The sequence below is a fragment of the Zalophus californianus genome, chromosome 3, assembly GCF_009762305.2.
Source record: "Zalophus californianus isolate mZalCal1 chromosome 3, mZalCal1.pri.v2, whole genome shotgun sequence".
NCBI lineage: Eukaryota > Metazoa > Chordata > Mammalia > Carnivora > Otariidae > Zalophus > Zalophus californianus.
In genome coordinates this window covers 142164109-142181827 of record NC_045597.1, presented here as the reverse complement: position 1 = coordinate 142181827, position 17719 = coordinate 142164109, and the positions used below count along the sequence as shown (strand labels likewise).

At 39.4% G+C, this 17719-nt stretch overlaps 1 protein-coding gene across 8 annotated transcripts in view; it reads left to right on the top strand.

The window, feature by feature from the left end:
• ZNF385B (zinc finger protein 385B) overlaps positions 1 to 17719 on the top strand; it is a 399531-nt gene that overhangs the window by 279114 nt on the left and 102698 nt on the right. The window lies entirely within an intron of this gene.

The window sequence follows — 17719 nt, the reverse complement described above, 5'->3', positions numbered from 1 at the left end:
TATCTGTCTTTGCATGTGTATATTTATTCTTGCCTACTCAAGCAACAGATTAAAACAGTTAACAATTAGCAGATATTTTAAACTCTACCAGTTATACATTAAACACACCAATGGGATTTTTTATCTGGCTTTTGTTTGAGGTCATTTAGTGCTTGTTAATAAAGTAAACTGAATTTGGAATTCCTGTTTTTCATTTCACACCAGTACGCCAATAATATGCTAATAATTGTGACAAAGGAATATTAAAGAAGCAAAGATTTAACTGCTTGAAATTTGGTATACAGAAAAGTCCAATTATTTGCAGTTTTTTCTCCACATTATGCAGAATTTACTCTCTACCAAAATACATATTTTTTCTATTAGTCTGATTCGAAAAGCCTAACGTAAGAGGTCATTATCACATAGGCTATGTCAACCATTATGACTGGGAGGCACTCTCTTAATATGCCCAGACTTGTCGGGTCATCTAATGTGTATGTCAGGATAAATCAATAATACATACCTTAATTTTTTTTGCACACTGGTCCTAATTTTCACATGGAATAGTTAATTAGAGAATTTCATACATTTCTAGATTTAATATGTGTATGTTTTTGTGGATATACCAGTAAGGGAATGTTTTATTCAGGTAATTAGTTCTAGTTAAAGTTTCATGCAGGAGGTCAAATAAGCTTTTCTCAAGTAGGAGAAACTACACCAAACCTGGAGTTAACATACTTTGGAGCAAAGTCTATTAGCAATGTAAATGGCATTACCTCTGATTTGTGATCAGCTGAACAAACAGTGAAGGCCCAATGTGACTTTCAGGCTTCAGGAACACAGTCTGGTGACTTTGAAAGGTAAAAGGAATGCTTCCCACTAGGTACATGAGTTAGTAAATTTTGAACTGTCTTGATTGGGAATTAATAATACTAATGACTTGAGTAGATGCTGAATAGTTCTCAGCATCTGGGCAGAGCAATTATGAATATATAGATAAGTAAGGTGTATGGTAACATAAAATCATTTTCTTTCTATGCCTCGATGGTCTCAGTGTGACTACTCATATGGGCAGACACCCACGCATACCCTCTGATGGTTTTGATTTGAGGAGGCCAGATGACTATACCTACTATAACAGGCTGCTTTGTGTATAATTGTTATAGTTTTTTTTTTTAATTTTTTTTAAATTCTTTTTTCTATTCTTTTTTTTTAAAGATTTATTTATTTTGAGAGAGTGAGAATGAGAGAGAGAGAAAGAGTACATGAGGGGGGGGAGGGTCAGAGGGAGAAGCAGGCTCCCCGCTGAAGAGGGAGCCCAATGTGGGACCCGATCCCGGGACTCCAGGATCATGACCTGAGCCCAAGGCAGTTGCTTAACCAACTGAGCCACCCAGGCGCCCTAATTGTTATAGTTTTAAGATTTGGTTTAAGTTGTAGTATGTACTCAGAAAGGAGAGTCACACATTACCTATATATAATTCAGTCATTGTCTTTGTCCCATGTTTGTTTTGTTTTCCCTGCTAGATTCTGGAGAGCAGGGACCATGTCTCACTCAGGATAAGCACAGGGTCTGGCTCATGGTAGATGCTTAAGAGAAATATATGAATGAATGTATAAATGGATTTGAGCTAAAGAGTGAGTCTGTAGTACTTAAATGTGCGACACATAAATATAAACATGTATGAAGAATCTATTGCTGTGTATATGGATACATGCCCAGACATACGTATGTACACACACATACACATGCCATATTCAGGGTACTGTCACTAGTTAAGGAAAGTAATGTCTGAGGTGTCTAGCCAACAGTAGCACCACATAAATATGTAATTAAATAATGAGTAATTGCCAAAGCAGAAAAAAATGTAATAATTTCTTAATATGAAAAATGGACATAAGTTAGTTTACAAACATTATGAGAATTAAATATACCAGCTCAAGAAAACTTACAGAAATTCAAGCACACTAACATTTGTTCATGGCCACAAGTTGTTTGGTGTGTGTGTGTGTTTTTTTTGTTGTTGTTTTGGGTTTTTGTTTTTTGTTTTTAACAGTCAGTTCAGACCACAGAGCAATTATTTTATTCATTATTTTCCTTACTGTGGGCATAACTAGTATTCTTCTTAGTAATGTACTAAAAACACTGAAATATAATTATCTAAACTTTTATTAAAAAGCAATTATAGGTTTTTTCTAATAAGAAGTTATACAACTTACATAAAGTTTTGATAAACCCTTATATTAACCTGCTTTTTTTCCTCAAGATCAGTAATTATAAAAGAGCAAATTATAAAAGGTCTAGTTGCCACATTTTCTACTAGAAATATACTGACATACAGAGGCAAAGTTTCTATTTAAAGTAGATACCAGCTCTATATAATTAGAGAATTATAGTAAATGGTCTTACAGATGGAAAGGAACTATATTTATGGATACTTTTGGCACTTGTTATTGGAGAGACTTTATGTTTCACCATGAGATTTTATGGCTGATGTATAATCAACTTTATATTATCTAATCTAACTAGAACTAGAAGTAGCTTAAAATGGAAAAAAAAAGAAATTATTCCAAGATCTCATCTGAGGAGGCAGCTTTAGCTTACTTCCCCACTGATATTGGCCTTAAAAAACAAGATCCCTTCAATACAACTGGGCTTGGGTAGCCTGCTTTTTGTCTCATGGAGTGTTCTGAAGGTCTCAAAGAAAGTCTTAGATTTTCCTCTAGTAGCCCAATGGTATAGGACTTCTCCTCCATGTATAATTGTGTATTTACAGGTAATGATTACTCCCTACTGCCTCAATATATTTTTACATACAGTTTTCTCCTGGGTTCTTTATTCTCATATGAAGAATGCTTGAAGCCATCTGTTAAGAGCTTTTCCTCAAACCCTCTCCCCTAGCAAAAGGACCAGAATTTATCACAATACACTTAATTATTAATACCTCAATCAGGAAGGCAAACATACTAGTGCAGCAGAGATTACTAGAACAAGACAGTCCATTGAATTTACTCTATATTTGTTGAACTGCCTGAGTTTTTTAAGTCCATCATGGAAATGGAATTAGAACTGGGATCTGAACAACTCCTGCCTCCTGCCCTCTTCCCTGAATTGTAACTCTGTTAATATCAGCATCTCTTTGCCAACAACTTTTTCTAAATTTACCATTGAATATATGAGTCATTATGTTTGAATTTGGTAGTTGTTAAATAAATGTTTGTCTAGAACTAGATGTACCTAAAATGAATTGTGTCCATATATGTATACAGATATTTACAATATAATAGATACAGTGGTACAGAATGTAGGTATTATATAGGAACATAGTGGAAGAATACTTCACCCAGTCTGAGTGGGTCAGAGAGAGACTTTCTCTCAGAGAATGCATAGAAAGAGGCAGATCAAGTGGGAGAGGAGAGAAAAGGGTCAGTAGGAGAAAATCACAAAGGTGAGAAAGAGCATGACGTATACAGGGAACCATAAACAGACGTGTGTTGCTAATGTAATGTTTGAGTCAGGGATGGTGAGAAATGAAGCTCAGATGGTCGTTAGGGGTCTCATCTTGGAGGACCACGTAAGCCATATTAGTGTAAATTCGATGGTGAGGGCAGAGCTCTGTGGGCATGGAAACCCTGTTGGTCTCATTTGTGCCACGTTCCCAGCATTGTATGTTGATCTGACACAGAGGTCCTGGTCCTCAGCAGATATTATTTGAGTAGATGATATGATACAGAATGAAAAAAAGGATTTAAGCAGAAGATTTGTGTGAATCAATTTGGATTTTTGATAAATTGTTTTAGCAGCTGCCTGGGAGATGGATACAAAGAGAATAAAAGTGGAGTAAAGGAGAGCAATGATGACGGGAAAAGAGGAGGATTTGAAGGAGGGCAGTGGTCAGTCACAGGGATGAATCTGAGACATAGTGGAAGATTAAACCTGTAGGACCCAGTGTTTGTGTGGCTGTGTGGCTGTGAGAAGAAAAGGGGAGGTTGGAGGCATGTGTTATGATAGTTGCCACCGTTTATCCTAAAGAATATAAGAAGAGTTGTCTAGGGGAAGAATCGAGTTCAGGTGTTCCTGAAGACAGATTAGAATTTAAATTTCTTTCAACTTTTGCTTTAAAAATGAACCCATGGAGAAATTCTAACAGGTTTTCAATGAAAATCTTCTAGAACTTCAAATTTTTCAAATATCCTGTGGTATCATATTAGCATTAGGTGAGAACATAATCTAAAAAACATGGGCACATCTCCTTTAAAAAAATTTTGATAATACCAAAACATTTTGGCATAATTAATTACCACTTATTCTCCACACACAGATTTTGGGTAGAGAGAGAAATTATTAATAGTTCATTCTTTCCTCCTTTTTGCTTTCCCTTTTTCTTTTTCTCCTCCCGCCGCCCCCCGCATTCTTCCTCTGAGTTGAGCATTCTGCAGTGAAGAGGGAACGGAATTAGCTCCCACATGGAGCTTCACTCGGAGTGGCCTTTAAAAACTTCTCCACTTTGCATGGGAAAGGAGCAATGCTTAGAGGCCAAGGAGGATTCCAAATAAACAACATTTCTACTTCTGTTTCTCAATCTGGTTTTAACATTTGGTGAGGGGCTGAAAACAAATCCAACAGAACAAAGGGTCACCCTTCACTTGAACCTGGCATTCAAACAACGTTAGATTTAATTTGTACTCAGATGGTTAAAAATATTATTAAAATATGTAATTCTTGTACCCTGAAGATTTATAAGAAATATGGTTAATGTTCTTTCTTTCTCACTCTTTGGCACTGGCTCGCTTCCTCTTCTAAATATATCTTTTATTATCTCAGGATATTCCTTTAGAATGAATAACTTCATTCTCATATTTCAGAGTAAAATCTTTCAGCCCAAATAAGTTTGGCTCTAGACATGATTATGGGGGAATCCAGTTGGCCACTGGATATACAGAGCTGAGGATTGGGGCAGAGGTCGGGGCTCTGAGTAGCAGTCCTTAGCAGAGACAGTGCCCTGAGAGACAGGGGTCATCCAGGGAGAAGGTGTAGAGGACCACCAGCAGAAAACCAGTGGTGACACCGGAACATCAACATACACAGCAGAGGAAGAACAGACTTTGAAGGGACAGAGCAACTTGATTGGAGAGGCCAGAGGAGGACCCAGAGAGACATATCTCAGAAGGCAGGGCTAAAGAGAAGTTCCAGAAGGAAGGAGGTAGCGAGCAAGGGAAGGAGCAAGCAAACCCACTTCTCTCTCATTAGGCTTGCCTCTTTAACCTGCCACCTCTACGGTCCTCCCTCTCGCCCAGCTCTCCTGAACCATGAGGGAAGATGGTAGTCCACCAGTGTTTCTACACTTACGTTAATGATTTATGCTGTGTGAAGAGTACAATTTCCTCTGTGTGCAAGTATGACATTAGATTAGCTTCTTTTAGCATCGCTTCCATCTAGTTTGTTTATGGGCTTTGTGGTTTTTAATGGCCTTTTCCTGTAAGGAGCTACAATTAATTCAACTATAATGCGAGTGTTTCAGTAGTCATTATTTTCGTGGTTACCCAGCCGATTTTACCGTTGTTCACTCAGGGATATTTTTTAGTTCACTCTGTTCCTTGTTCAGGTTGTAACAGATAAATACCTTGCCAAGAGCCAAACAGAAATAGCTTAGATTCTGCTTCCATGGACTTTCTACTTTGTGTTTGCATTAAGAGAACTCCTAACAATTTTGAGAAGGATAAACAAAAAAAGTTTATTTTATTGTTCAGCATTCTGAGTAAGGACAATGCTGCCTGTCTGATTCATATCGGTTCTGGTCTGTATTTTATCCACAGATGATGTGGCTCTCTTGTTCCCCGAATAGATGATGGTTTAGATATGTTTCCCCCACTGTAAAATGCAGTTTGCATGCAGGATTCAAACCCCTTAATCTATGGAGGTATTCTCATTGTGTTCACTTTTATTTGCCCATTTCTTCTGGGGAAGGATTTTGTTATCAATCTTAAAGATCATTACGGTAAAGAAGTGATTTTAAAAATCATTCCTTTTGGTTCATAGGGATCCAGGTCTGTGTAAAAATAAAATAAGATGGATCTAGTAATAACGCTATACTTTTTATCAAGTGCTTGTCAAAACTCGTTATAAACCTTCTTTTCTGTGTCATTTTGGTGAGTTTGTTTTGATTCTGTTTCTTTTATTTATGAAAAAACTAAGATATAAAGAAATAAAGAATTTTATCAAAAGCCACATAGGCATTAGATATGAATAACCTTGGTAATGCTGCCGCAACAACTTGACTTTTTCCTCTACGCTTGCTTAAAATATTGATAGAGCCCCTGAAAGCTTTCTCATCCATCTTTCTTTTTTTTCTTACATAGTATTGATTTCTATTTTTTTCACTTTAAAAATTCACACAGCACAATTGTTAAGAAGTTCAAAAGTAACTTTCTTAAATTTGACTTTTCACCTAAATTTTAGACTTTTTTTAAAAGATCTACCTGTACTGCATATGATATGGCTAATAAATAATGCAGACGATGTTCATCAATATTGAGCAGAATGATACATTTACTTTTGAAAAGTTTGTTTTCAAAAAACTGAACCCATCCTTTAGGGTTTTTTGCTCGTTTGTTTTTTGTTTTTGTTTTTGCTTTTTCCTGATAGCTGCTAACTTCATAAAGGATTGTTAGCATATCAGTTGATGTTTAGTCTGGCAAAAAAAAAAAATTGCATTATTCCTTTTATCCGAAACTAAGTACTATTTGTTAAAATTTTCCTTCTGGTATTAATAGCCCATGTGAAATTCCTGGAGATTGAGAGAAGACTATAACTCAGTATATGGATAAGGATTAATTTCTGTCATTGATGTACTATGAATTGCATGTGTAAAGTCTGAGAAGATACGTTAGGGAGGGATATGTATTAGCCGTTCTCTAAGTAACTTTCTTCATCTTTAAGGGATCAACATTTATTAGGTTAACATCAAGTATTTGAGAGCAAAACCTTGACATACTGACCAACTCTGAATCCTTGCTGTAATATTTGAGATACCCCCAAATCCAACATAACTGAAAATTCAGGAATATTGTCATTTGTTGAATAATCTCAGTAATTTTTGTGATCGCAAAGTGTTTTAAACGAATGATGATCGGAGAAATTAGAAATGAGAGCCTCGTCTGAGAACTGCCTTTCTCCTGGCTGTGGCCCGTCCACCCTTCCTCCCGATGCTAGAAAATAGGCACAGCCCGGTGGGAGAGGAGACCCCCCAAGTCTACGGTGAAGCCCTCCCTCTCAGTCTCCGCGTGTGGTAGCCAAGGATGAAAATGAAAAGTTGTGACTTGGAGTGGAGCTGGGGTCAATGCTCAGAAAGAACCCAAATTTCCCTTCAAGCTTTCACCTCCCTGTGCCTTCCTTCTCTGCAACTGAGCCCTCCGTCTACCTGGCTGGGAGCTTCCCTTGAGACCACTGGATGTTAGCCTCATACCCCATCGGCGATTGTGTCCTACTGATTCTACCCCTCTCATCAGTCTGCTCACTACAGCCTGGCCCACCACGCTTCATGCTAAAACTGTCCCTCACCTGGGCGGCTGCAATGCCTCTGACTTGGACTTCTTAGCACCATCAGGCCTGCCCTTGCCTCCCACCCCTTCCCTTGCAGCTCCTCTGCACATACACATAATCCATATTTCAGCCACTGATATTCCTAATATAGAAGTCTCATGCCATGCCCTTGTTTCAAATCTGCCTTTAACTCCCCATCACCTTTAGGTCAAGCCCAAACACATTAACATGACTTATAAGACCTGTGTTGGTCTTGTTCCAGTTTACATCTCCCAGAACATATCTCACCCCAGAGACATACTTTAGTCAACGCCGGAATTCTTTCAGTTCAGGGCACGATGCTTGCTCTGGCTGTAGGCCTGGCCTGATGTGTAATCCCCTCTACTTAAAACAAACATGGAACAAGCTCTTCCTCTCCTACTTCTTCCTACCTTTTGCCTAGGTAAATCCTACTCTGGGTTTTCAGTTTAGACCTTACTTTCTCAAGGAAACCTTACTGGACACCTGTGAAAGAGTTATGTTCTCTCAGCAGAGCCAGTATTACTCTGTCATTACACTTGTCATGCTGTGTTTTAAATGCCTTTATTTTTAAGCGGAACTGCCACAGGCAGTGAGCTCCATGAGGGCAGGGACTGGGTTTTGTTTTGTTTTGTTTTTTAAAGATTTTATGTATTTGAGAGAGAAAGAGAGAGAGAGAGCGCACATGAGACGGGGGAGGGTCAGAGGGAGAAGTAGACTCCCGGCTGAGCAGGGAGCCCGATGCAAGACTCGATCGCAGGACCCTGGAATCATGACCTGAGCTGAAGGCAGACGCTTAACCGACTGAGCCACCCAGGCACCAGGACTGAGGGTTTCTTGTCCATTGTTATATACACAGTATCTCGTGGCTTATAAGTAGCCCTCATTACATGTCAGATGATGGATTTCATAGATCATAGATCTATAGATCATAGGTCATAGATGGATTTCCTACCAAGTCATCGGTAAAAGTAAGTGAGGAAAATAGAAATCAAAGCAGATATGGAGCCTACCAAAGGGATCCAAAGACCCAGAAAGCTGAGAAAGAACAGCACTGGGAAGTAGAAAAGCAGGCAGGCCTGTCTTTTCCTGTCCCACGATACATGAGGCCTGAGGCAAGGATAAAAACTGATGCCCATCTATGTTTATCACAAACAATTATAGTATAAAATCAAGCCACTCCGCTGCTAGGTAAAATATATTTCATATACTTTGACAAGTATATACTTTGACAGGTATATATTCATAAAAACCTGAGAAGGCCACATATTATTTTAGAATTCCCAGACACACCAGAGTTTTGTGCCAGAACACGGGAGCACAACACAGCTCCGGTTCCACCCTCTTCTTTTTTTTTTTTTCACCCCAGCCCCGTCCTGTACTACAGGGGTATGGACACCCAGTCCCGGCTGTCAAGCTCCATCTACGTTCCAGAAAAACAGCCATGCTTGTCCCACATGGGTATTATCTGCCTCAAGGGAGAGAAATCTAGAAAGGAGACCTATGTAGGCCCTGGAAGTAGTCCTAGGGGGCCATTTGGGAATGAGCGTATGAAATCCCAGACACCCAGAATGTGGCTTAGAATGTGGGGGAGGAGAGCATGGACACCACGAGGACCAATTCCCTTGGCCTGTACCCCTAGTATACTATAAATATATATCTGTGAGGGCGTAGCATTATCAAGGACTATCTAATATCATATTTTTTAAAAACCAATCAAATATATATGTTGAAGGCTGTAGATACATCTTTCCTAACTAACCTCTTGTTTCTACTTCAAGACCATGGGACTCTGTTCTGTTGTATTCTGGGGAAGCAGCCTAAAAGCACAGTCTTTCAAGCCGAAACAGGTTCTGAGTTGTGAGTCGGTTTAAGTTCTGAGTTGTCCATTTACAGGCTGTGGAGCCCTGGGCCAAGTGCTTCATCTGATGAGTGGAGGTAATAAAATCTTCCTCTAGGGTTAGAGCAAAAGTACATGAGGTTAAAGTCTTTAAAAGGCTCAGCTCACGTAAATGCTCAACAGACCATAGTGCTGTCATCATCATCATAATCACTGTCATTATTTTTAGAGCTGTTATTCCTTATTGTCTGTAACTATTGCAATGACCTTGGGCAAGTCATGTAACCCCTGAGAACCTCAAGTTCTTTATCCATAAAATGAGGTCTTTGGAGCAGAGGATAACTAAGACTCTGTCCAGTTAAGAACAGGGACAAGTTCCTTCTTTTTCAGTTTACATTCAACCTGACCTTGACCCCCAGACTACATTGTAAATCGTTAATGGAAGTTACTAGTGTGCATATAATGTCACTGGGCATTCTAGTTTAAGCAAACCTGATATTGAAGGTCTAAATCTTTTGTAAAAACTGAAAAACTCTGGATTGAATATGCAGTTTATGAAAGAAGTATTTGCTTTACAGAAGGATTCATTGTAGAGTTCCTTCGCTCACTGGTCCTTCTAGTGCATTAAAAGTCAAATTTGATTTACAAAAAGATATTCACTTAACTACAACTTTTCAGAAACATACGCAGAGATTTTTTAATCTCTGTGAATCGTAGAATCCTTTGAGAATTGACTAAATCTGATTCCTCTTTCCCCCAAACGAGCATGGTTGCAAATTGAATTCTTAGAGAGGGGGAGTCCATGGATCTTAATATAAAAATCCAAAACAAAAACATAAAGCCAAAACAAAAACAAAGCCAATGAAAATGGGATGTGCTGAGGATACTGGAGGCATTTCTAAATGCAGACCTCCAAACACCTGGCCCTTTTCAATTTTAGAGACACAAAGAGAGAATTAACATTTATTGAAGGCATCCTCTCTGCCAGCCACCGCGCTAAGCATTTTATATGTGTTATGATGCTCTTCCCCTTGCAACCCTAAAAAAGGCAGGAAATTTCTGATGAGAAAACTGAGGTTGAGATAGTAATTCCCCAAAGTGACATCGCAAGTTAATAAATAGTAGAAGCAAAACTTGAATTGGAGTCTGACTCTAAAGCTACCAGGCCATGAGAAAAAGCCCTAAATTCCTTCACATCTCTCCTCCAGCTCCCAAATTTTTATGAAGGAATAATGGCAGAAATTCAGAGATTTGTCTTCCTGAATGAACTTCTTACAAAGGAACGCCCTAAGCCGGCTTCATGCTGACAGCCAATCCTTCCCCTTGTTCGTGCCATGTGCCATCTCCCCAGAGCGGGGCTGCCTTGTAGGCATGCTGTGCTGCTGGTGGCAAGGGACGGGGCAGGCAGAGAGCTGAGGGAGCATGGAGTCTCGAAGCTGGATGTGATTCAAATGTTCTGATGCCATACGTGCCCCGGTAAGGGTTTCAGCTGACATCTGTGTAAAATAGTTGTCAGCTGAGGAGCAGAGAGGTGGCCTGTCAAACTCAGAATGTCCCATTTGCCAAGTCTCACATGAGAAAAGTGAAGACAGGTCCCACTGTGAAAAGAAGACCTGCTTTCCAAAAGATTTATTACATAAGGGTCAAGTTGCATAACATGTGCTCTGCCCAGTAGACGCGACTCCTCCTTGATTCATTCATATTTTGTGAGGTGGCTAATTATTCCTTTAAAAAGGAGGGACCAAATGGAGGGGAATAAATGAAGGGCCTTACGTGAATGACAAAACAACCTGAGCCTTACTGGAATTCTGTCTTGGTTTGGTAAGCTAATATTGAACTTCCTTCATAAACAGCCTGACCAAATACTGTGCAGAAATCACTGAGGTTTATGCATTTTAAGACCTTATATATGAAGGTGAAGTCTGTATCCCCATGTTCTAACCTGTCAAAGTAGAACATTCTTGGTGAGTTGGGAATAACAATCACAAATCCATTTTTGGTTTCAAGTCATTTTAAGATATGCTATCTTATCACCTCAGACTTCACAGTGTGTCCTAGAAAAGCATGCTGTTTCCACAGTGATATTAAAGGCACAGTGAGATTTGGTATTTGATTTAGATAATCCTCATGATTTTCCCCATGACATAGAACTGCTTCATGAAGTCACTTGCTGCTAAGCATTTCAGACCTTTATGTGGCATAAAGAGAAAAACAACTTCTTGAAATGTTTAGGAGTAAAACGTGCATATTTAGAAGTAGCTGACATTTGATATGTAATTTTTCTTATATGCTATGTATGATGCAAGACACTCTCTACCTAGTGTGAAGACGGGGCCTCCTTTTTCTATCAGGAAGGCTGCATAGCATAGTGGTTAAGGGATGGACTCTAGAGCCAGACAATATGGCCTTGCATGCCAGCCCTGCCACTTACCTGCTTCGTGATCTTGAGCAAAATACTTACGTTTCGTGTGCCCTGTTTGCTCACCTACAAAATACAAAATGCAGGTAGTAGTAAGTTCCTCCCTTACTGCGTTAATTGGCAGGATTGGGTGAATTAATATAGGCACGAAGTGCTTAGAATAGTGTTGGCATATAATAAATGTAATGCGTTAGCCCTTATCATACTAATGTGTGAAGATGACCAATAAACTACAGTAGGTATTAGAGGGTTCAAAAAATAAGTTCGTTTATCCTTGGTTTAGGCTAAGGCTTCACCTGAGTTTATTCGTATCTCTATATTGAGAAAGTGCTAAGTAGGATGGCTTACGTTCCCCTGTTCTCTCATATTGTCTGCATATTACTCAGGGATCCCATAACATCTGTGGGCAAAGGTTCTTCATGTACCTGTAACTGGAAATGTGCACCACGTGTTTCGTAGATTGAATAAATACCATGTCTCACATATCATACTCTTGCCAAATGTATGTCAGCCCTCCTGGAATAATGATAGACTTTATTTGAAAAACTGTCCCTGACTTCATAACAGCATCATATATAATCAGTGAATACTCACGGGAAGGAAAAGAATAATAATATGTGAGGAGCCCTTCAAATCATTCGATGTGTTAAAAGTGTCTTCTTACTTGAAAAGGCTGGGGAAATAAAATCATTCATTCATTCAAAATCTTTACTCAGTGCCTGTCAGAGGCCTAGCACTGTTCTAGAAGCAGGGAGTAAAGACCTAGAATAAAGCTGTTGCTGTCATGGAGATCCCATTGTAGTGAGAGGAGACAGTGAACAAGTAAATGAAACAAGATCATTTTAGAGACAAATAAGTGGATGGAGCAGATAAAACAGAACCATGTAACAGAGGAAACACCTTGCTGAAGACCTCAGCTGAGACACAGCTGAATTTAGGGATAAGAGTTCCACCCTGAGGGAACAGCAAAGACAGAAGACTTGAGGTAAGAATGAAGTTAACATGTTCAAGAAAGAGAAAAGAAGCTTAGGTCTTGGAAGGGGGAGAGGTTGGCACGTGGAGGTGATACAAGGTGAGGTTTTGGAAGTAAGCAGAGACTTAATCATGTGGTAAATGTAAACCATGGGAAGGAGATGGATTTTATTCAGTGTGTTGGGAAGCCATTATGCACGGGAGTAACACAATAAGATTTGTATTTTCAAACAGTTTGGCTGCTACAGGGAGACCAAGTGTAGGAGAACATAAATGTTCCCAGAAAGATCCATTCAGAGCCATTAACTATAGTCCAGATAGATGTTGGTGGCTTGGACTAGAAAGTGGCAATGACATGGAGAGAAGCAGATTTTGGTAATAGCCTGGATGTAGGTGGTGAGCAAAAGGAGAAACCAAGGAATCACATATTTTAAGGTCTTACTTAAGTCCTGCCTTCCCAGTGAAACTTCTCCAGCCATTCTAACTCACTTCTCTTTCCTTTTGGTGGAGCTATTGTTTTTTGAGCTCGTAACATGTGTAAGGCACAGTTCCAAGTGTTTAGAATATGTTAGTGAACAAAACAAAGATCCCTGCCCTTGTAAGGTTGTATTCTCTCCTCTACTACTTTTCTCTTTGGGCCTGTAATTCACACTAAATTTTATGTGTCTTTGTATTAGTCGCCAAGAATTTCAGATATATTATTTTTGTTCTCCAAATAGTCACCTTCTCAAGGACCAAGGACCCCTGTTTTCAGTTTATCATAATGTCTAGCTCAGCACTGGGGTTGGGGGGGGGCGGGCGGGGATGAAAATAACAGTGAAAAAATGTCTTTTTCATTGATAATTTCTTGTTTATAGGCTTGTCTGCTTTAAGTAAATTTGTGAAAATACAAAATTGCAATTCAGATAATTGGAAAGGCAATCATTTTTCCATTAAAAAGGGATTATTTACTCACTGAAGAGTTACTTTATAATAACAGACTCCCCTAATGAATGTAATTAAAAGTTTGTTAACGGGCCATTATGTATTTGTCAGGGGATGTGGGTAAAGGAACTGAAGCTAGAGTATCAGGGGCTACCCAGTCAATTTTAAATTAATCCAAAATGAAGACAAAGGAGCTAAAAATTAGAATTGTAACTAAAAAAAAAAAAATCTCTGATTTCTGAAAATTTAAACATATCAACAACTTTATAGAAGACTTTCATTTTCTAAATTTACAATTTATAATCAACAATTATAAATTCATTCTTTAACCAGAGCACATTCATCCTGGCAATGAAAAGTAATCACTTGAATACACAAGAAAACTGGCTTCTGGTTACAGCTCTTGGAGAATGTCTTTTTTTTTTTTAAGATTTTATTTATTTATGTGTCAGAGAGAGAGAGAGAGAGAGCACGAGCACAAGCAGGGCGAGCCACAGGCAGAGGCAGAGGGAGAAGCAGGCCCCCCGCTGAAGAAGCCCGATGCGGGGCTCGATCCCGGGACCCTGGGACCATGACCTGAGCCGAAGACAGACGCTTCACCGACTGAGCCACCCAGGCATCCCTGGAGTATATCTTAAAATATGAGGAAGAAAACAAAATTCATGGTTGATGTTTTATAAGGAAGTTTGAGCACTTCATAAACACTCATAGAATATCGACTCCTTTTCATGACCCCTTGTAGTAATGTTGGCACTGAGGTGCTAATGTAATGTTTCAGCCACTACACCTGTCCTATGGGCTAATTAAGCTTTTGGGCACTATCCCAGGAATCTGATGAATGTTTATGACTTTATTTATGTGGAACACGCTTCTGAGTTCTAGAATAACTTTAAACCCAAGGTTTAAAGAAAACACCACATTTATAAGGGGCTCTTTAAAACTTGTTTCTGGGGGTGCCTGGGTGGCTCAGTCAGTTAAGCGTCTGCCTTCGGCTCAGGTCATGATCCCAGGGTCCTGGGATCGAGCCCCCCATCGGGCTCCCTGCTCCACGGGAAGCCTGCTTCTCCCTCTCCCACTCCCCCTGCTTATGTTTCCTCTCTCGCTGTGTCTCTCTCTGTCAAATAAATAAACAAAATCTTTAAAAATAAATAAATAAAACTTGTTTCTGTAATTCTCATCATGTTTCCTCTTTGAAGACTCTCATAATTATCAGTGGGAAAGAAAGCCTTTCACCAGGTAGTTCACAGCCGCACAGTTCATGTAAAAGTGTAGATGTCGTTCCCTTTACCTCATTCATTCATTCAGTACATTTGTTGAGTGCTTTCTCTGGGCGAGTCACTAGGTGAAAGCAGCAAATCATGTCTGGTCTCTAACCCAGAAGAGCTGATAGCTTCGTGTGGAAAAAGACACATACACAATAGAATGTCTTAAATACCGTAAAAGAGGTATTAGTGAAATGTATTGCAGGTTCAAAGGAGAGCAAGATACTTTCTTCTGATGGAAATGGAAAGGCATTTAAATGCCACTTGAAGCTAGAATTTTGAGAGGGGACAGACAAAGGCAAGGGCATCCTAGGAAGCATAACCAAAGCAATAGAACTTTAAAAAAAAAAAAGTATGTATGTACAAGAAACAAGCAGTGCTTTGTGTAGTAAATATTTCTAAAGTGACTGCTAGGTGAAAAGCACTGCCTAAGGAGCCAGAGACAAAGAAAACCATTTTGTCCTCATCCCTGAGAAATAGTTCAGTTGACCGTATCTTAGAAAGTTTTCAGTTAAGTTTAAGGATGGTGATGGCTGCTGAACCGAGGTGTCGGAATTGTATTCTATGGCGATGGTTTTGGTGATGATGATAATAATGCTTATCATTTGCTAAATCCTTCAGCCTTCGGTGCACCTTAGTAAGAATTTACATGTGTTAGTTCCTTCAGGTCTCCTCATGAGATATGATTAATGTTTTTATTCCTACTTGTCAGCTGAGGAAATGGGCTTAACAAGTCAATTAATTCATTTAATGTTGCCCAGCTGGTAAGTAGCAGAGCAGAGATTTGAACAGGTGCACAGTATTGGATTTCAGTGCCTGTAACTCTCTAAGGGGAGCAATGGAAGACATTTGAATAGGGACATGATTGATTCAAGCTATCCTTCTCAAGAATTCATTTAACTACAGGGGGAGTACAGTGATTAAAGAATTATGCTAGTGAACAGCTAATGAGGACCTAAATGAAGGTAACAACAATGGGTATGTAAAGGGGAGGGAGGTGACTAACTTGATTCAGGGGCAAGGAAGAGGGAAAAGTCAAATACAGTTTCAAGTTTTAGAGTCTATATAGCCAGAAAATTCGTGGTGCCAGGCAGCGAAATAAAGACCACTGGAGGAGGAATGTCCCTTCTAGGGATCGGGGGAGCTGGGATGATTTAGTTTAATTTTGTACAAGTTGAAGTTGAGATGCCACTGGGATAATACAGGTATTCAGAAATACAAAAGTTGAGCTTGGAAAAGAGGTATTTAGACATGGTATCATATTCTACAATGGTACAGAGTCAAGAAGGACTGATAAAGGACTTCAAAACTATATGCTTATTAAGATGGAGAAGTCAGAAGCCAGATTTATGAAGCAATGGGATAGTAAAAAAGGAAGTATAGGCTATGCTAAAAGGAATTAAAGGAAAAGACAGAGTAGTTGGTAGACTAAGAAGCTGACAAAAATCAGGGAAGTTTTCTTTGCTTTCCTTAAGAATGAAATGACTGAAGAAAGATGGTAACTTACAGAGTAAGATCTTGGAATTGGTGGGGCTGCATTAACACAAGGGCACACGTGACAGGTTGGCCGGGTAAGGGATGCCTGGTGCCTCCTTCAGATTCTTTCAGTCTCTTGCCACACCCTTTTTTAAATTTTACTCTTTTTTTGCCACCCCTTTAGATCACCACTTGAATGCCACCTCTCTGCTCGGCCTTTAGCTCTCCCATAGTTTCCCCCCATAGAAGCTTAAATGTTCCTTACCACATTCTCCTACTGCTCTTGGTACATACATGCACCATGAACCAGTAGTTGTCAACCATCAGCATGTTTCCAATCACTTGGAGGGCTGGTTAAAACACAGATTTCTGGGTCTCACTCACAGAGTTTATAATTCTGCAGGTCTGGGATGGAGCCTGGGAATTTGCTTTGCTACCAAGTTCTCAGGTGATGCTGATGCTTTTGGTCTGGGGACAACAGTTTGTACACTACTGAACTAAACAAAGGACCTATGGCAGGTACAAATAAAAGGCTTGGGAGTTTGAGAATGGACTAGTATGCCAGGCCTGGGAATGTCCTGGAAAATACTCCATGAATCAGGCGTGACTTAAAGGCAGGCAAAAAAGAATGGAATAATTTGCCTGGCTCCACTGGAAGAAAAGTACCTCGAAGGAAGTAACAGCATAATCCCTATTGAACACAGAGTTTTCTTAGGAGGGGTCTAGATTTTTAAATGTAGGTGTACATTTTTTAAAATAATAAAAGTGAAAACCATAGCAGTGACTATCAGTTTATTTTATTTTTTTAAGGGGGAGGGGAAGAGGGAGAGAGAAAAATCTCCCAGCGCGGAGCCCTGTGTGTGGCTTGATCTCACCACCCTGAGACCATGACCTGAGCAGAAATCAAGAGTCTGATGCTTAACCAACTGAGCCACCCAGGCGCCCAATACAAGTTTATTTTAATCATGAACTAAATATTATGTGAGCAAGAAGTATAAAATTGCTATTTGGGGGGAAATAAGTATAGAGCTAGCATGCTATGTTCCATTTAGAATGCTATTTTGTTATTATTCGTAACAACTGAGATCATGGGGCTTGGATATATGCACTAATTCTAAGAGCTGGTATTGTAATTACCATTTTGATTGCTGCATCTAATTATTCCCTCAGGCTTACCTGTCCCTGATAGTTACCATGCAAATCTGACATAAGCAGATATATTGCATCTCTGGATTTGGGTGGGTGTAATTCATTCTGTACGTCACTGAAAGTGTTGGCTGTGGTTG